General features: G+C 37.5%; 1 pseudogene across 1 annotated transcript; it reads left to right on the forward strand.

The window, feature by feature from the left end:
* Window positions 1–2,811: 2,811 nt before the first annotated feature.
* LOC117272848 (uncharacterized) lies at window positions 2,812–4,260 on the forward strand (annotated as a pseudogene). Its single transcript, XR_013488592.1, has 5 exons — window positions 2,812–2,879; window positions 2,997–3,532; window positions 3,618–3,743; window positions 3,831–3,862; window positions 3,961–4,260. The product of XR_013488592.1 is annotated as an uncharacterized LOC117272848 (transcript).
* Window positions 4,261–4,491: the final 231 nt, after the last annotated feature.

The raw sequence follows: 4,491 nt of genomic DNA on the forward strand, positions 1-4,491 counted from the left end.
ATGGTGGCAACTCTGGTTAGCCCAGATTGTCGTGAAAAAAACAAGATATAGCATGTGTATGTAGCCTTTATTTTGACTGTGATATGAGCTTAAAAGTAAAGGCAGTAAAAATACTCCAAAAAAGGCCTAGAGCCCAAAGGGTTAATGTTATTCACATTCGGCTTTCAAAGCTAAAGCTGGTTTTAAATGCTGTTAAACTAAGGTGATGCATTTCTCAAAAGCTAGGATGAAGTCTGTGGACACTCCTAATGTTATTACTGCTCAGGGAAAGAAGTCAGAGGTTGTCAATTCTTACAAATATCTCGGACTCACTTGCTTCTAAACCTAAGGTTGATCAACTTCTTAAAAAGCTCAGGCTGAAGTTAGGTTAGGGTAAAAACGCAGTATTTTAAAGAGAATACTCCTAAGGGCTCGGGCTCTTGGGGGCTGTGAGTATTAAATATTTAAAAGAGCTCCTTCTATAAGACCAATAAGGTTCATAAGGGTCTGTGTTAAAATTTGCATAAAAGACCTGTTTCTTCTTTAAGGCCAGAAAAAAGATGGTGATTTGTTGTACATGAATGCATCTGCACATTGTTTGTCACACAGCAGAAGGGACATGCTTTCTCTGGAGATGTACCCATTGATCAAACTCTTTTTTGCTCGGTTTAACACAACCCTCCCCTCTTAAGCTCCAGCCACTGTAGCCAAACTGCTTTATAGTTGTTTGTAGGTTGTACACAGAGTCTACGCCATAGCCTACGCCACTGTAAGCATTTATACTGGTGTGCTGATGTGTCTGCATTACTCTGCAATTACTCCTCCCATTTGGCAATGGGGTGTCTATTAGGGGTGTAAATCACCAGCTTCATCATGATACGATATTATATCGATTTGTTTGGATGACGATACAATGTTTGCCGTTATCACAAAGTCTGTCATGATACGATTTTGATTCGATTTGATTCAGGAGCCTGCGATCGATATGACGCGATATCATATGCCCATCTAACACAATCATTTACATCAACTCACATAAACAACTAGAATATGATTTGACCATTTTATTTCTGAGCTCTGTTTGTTGTTTGAGCGGAGGCGCGCTTGACCAGAAATGGTGACACAGACATGCTATGTGAATTTCAAAATAAATGTGTATCTTTAAGATGACGATATGGATCGATGTTTTCATTTTGCATCGATATAATCGAATCATTAATCAATGAATCGATGTATCGATGTGGATCGATGTATCGTTACACCCCTAGTGTCTATGCTACTGTGTTGAGATATGTGAAGGACAGTTACGTTTGACTGAACACACCTAAAACACACATAAAACATGGCTTATTATCAGCAACATCATATAAAAAAACATGATTCTGCTCAAATGTGACTCACAGGCTTCACTGACAAAACATTTCTCTTATACTAGACCTGTTTTCACCACATATACAACATGCTAACACTACTAGCATCTACTTATAACATTTTATATTGCATAAAGTAGCATAGCAGCTAGCAGTCCTTTCCTCTGCTCTCATTAAGCTTAAACATTTAAAAAAGGCAATGTACAAAAGTCAGCTCCATTACAACCTCACAGGCTTCACCAACAAAATAATTGTTTTTTACGAGAAACGTTTCCCCCATATATACAACATGCTAATGTTATTAGCATAAGCCTATGCCATTTCTCATTGCATAAATTACCCCAGTGGCAAGCAGACTTTATTCTCTAGATTACTCATATGAAACCAAGTTGAATCACACACAAGACTTCAAATGCTGTTTTGTGGGGACTCTACTGTCTTTGCAATTTATTGTTTCTTATCTGAAGAATAAAAAGAAAATCTTTGCTTCTGCTGATGAAAATGATTTTCTACAAAAATGAACAGGAGCTCTGTGTCACCACGGCATGTAGTTACATTTCTGGGTAGGTGCACCTCAGTCATTCGGTGTCTAATGGAGAGTGCGCAGCCTTCAAACATTATCGTAGCTTATGGATTTGTAATAAAGGAACAGTAGTCAGAAACAGCAGTCAATTAACAGTATGGATCTAAACAAAAAAGCCCTGCGAGAACATAGAACAGGACTGTTGGTACCCATGGCTTTGTCAGCATGTATTTCAAAAGAGCAGTGAGAGAGATGGAAACACCGACACTCAAGTCATCACTGACTCCATCCAGTGGTGTAATTTCATCACTCACTCACTCATTCACTCACTCACTCACTCACTCACTCACTCACGTTTATATGGCTGGCCTCACATTCTGCTGTCCAGCCAAAAATAGACAGCAACAGATCTTTCCAGACAAAAAATGTCCTGATTATGCTAAATACTAAACAATTAAAAATTTGAAAATAATTATTTATCTGTAAAATTGCTTTTGATATTGTTTTCACAATGGCACTGATTATAGACAGAATTCACTGGACTTTATCTTACAAAGAGTTATATATCATCATATATGGACGAACTGGTCAAAATCATAAGAAATAAACTTCAGTTTGTGTATTTGACAAGTACCTTGCAAATTATCGTGCTTGCTATCTGTTGACAGTCAATTAATGTCACTGGTGATTATACTGTATGGATAACATTTATCTTTTAGTGATTTTTAATGTGATGACAAGCAGACAAGCTGTTATATTCTCCATCTCATCATCTGATTATCTTCAAGAAACAAATTGACACTGTAGATGGCAGTGAACCTGTGCTCATGTCTCCCATATGGTGACATAATGTGAAGTGTCAGCTCTGATTGGCCAATCAAAAACAGTCTTGTCTCTTAAGAGTGGAGAGAGCATTGAGATGTTTGTCATTCAACACGGCAGTTTGGACATGATGACATCTCCAATGTTTGCGATCTATCTCTCATGTTTGATCTTGTGGAAAACGGGTGAGTTGTGTTTTTAGAGTGTATGGTCGCTCCTGGTGCATTCAAATCATTTTTGTTAGTTATACTTTGTTGTATGGAATTAATTGTGCATTTGCTTCATCTTTTATTTCACTTTAGCTCAGATGACTGAACTGAAATTGGCCTCATCAGATCATAAAAAGAGAGGCTTTGTATCAGCCAATGTTGATGATGAGGTAACTTTGCAGTGTTGTTATGAAGGTGAAGCTACAATGCTTTACTGGTATAAACAAACCCTGGGACAGGAACCAAGGCTCATCTCTCACTTCTATAAGCATGGAGATAATGGCATTTTTTATGATGAATTCGAGAACAATCCACGCTTCACACTGGATACTGAAAATGGTAAAAATAACTTGAAGATCTCAGATTTACAAGTTTCGGACTCAGCTACTTACTACTGCGCAAGAAACTATGTAAATATTTTTAAATTTGTAGCCGGTATTACTGTTGATGTAAAGAGTTCAGGTTTGAACATCCATGCTTTGGTCGATCAGTCAGCGTCTGAGACCACACCTGTGTCTATAACCTGCCAATGAAGAGTCTGAATCTTTCTCATGCTGGGACCTACTACTGTGCTGTTGGCTCATGTGGACACATACTGTTTGGAGACGGGACCACGCTCGACTTTGAATGTAAGTAACATTTCAGCAAACAATTGTCTCTTTGAAATCAAATTTGATGAAAAAACTAAAAATGTCCTAATGTTAGTATCTACAGATGAGGTGGACTTTCTTGTCTTGGTATATATCTTGAGTGGAGCTTTGACATTCACCACCATCCTGGTTGTTGTACTTGCTTTCTCACTGTACAAGACGAACAAGAAAAACAACGACCAGTCCACAGGTGGGTAGTGTCATCCCCATCTTACAGCTCCTATTTGGAAAGCATGGCTTTTAAATTAAAGAACTTTTTCCTGTGTTTTCTGACCAGAGCTTCAAGCAAGATTTCCTGCAAATGAAGAGGTAAGTTTGTTTTGACCAGCTATTGTAATGTAAACACATTTTATTGCATAAAACTTAATTTCTGACAGGTCCACTATTGTGATTTATGTGGTTCCCAGGGATACCAAGACACGGACAATCTCCACTATGCTGCAATAGGGGAAAGCATGTCCAAAAGATCAAGAAGACAGAGGAACTACACAGAGAATGAATGTGTGTACTCCAGTGTAAAGCCATAAAACAGGATGTTGGATATTTCATTTGTACTGTGTAAGTAAGATCAAAAAAATTCTTAGCCTCTCTTCTGAGGTGTAAAGTTAATTTAGACATATGCATTGATTTAAAAATTGGACCTTAAGTATGGCACTGTAAATAATTCTTGAACATTTTTTTTTCATATTCTATCCTCAATTGTTCCAAACGACTTGCTGTAAGTTTAATTTGTGTCAACAATAATAAAAACATGTGTTTTGACAAAACTATGTGTGGGCTTGCATTGTTATCTTTGTGAGGACCAATTTCAGTTTTAAACATTCCTAGTGAGGACATTTTCACCAATCCTTAATACATCAGGAGTGGTTTGAAAGTTAAAGAAACAGTTCACCCCAAAATAAAATACACATTTTCCCTCTTACCTGTTGTGCTATTTA

This window comes from Epinephelus lanceolatus, chromosome 22, assembly GCF_041903045.1.
Source record: "Epinephelus lanceolatus isolate andai-2023 chromosome 22, ASM4190304v1, whole genome shotgun sequence".
NCBI classification, from domain to species: Eukaryota; Metazoa; Chordata; class Actinopteri; order Perciformes; family Serranidae; genus Epinephelus; species Epinephelus lanceolatus.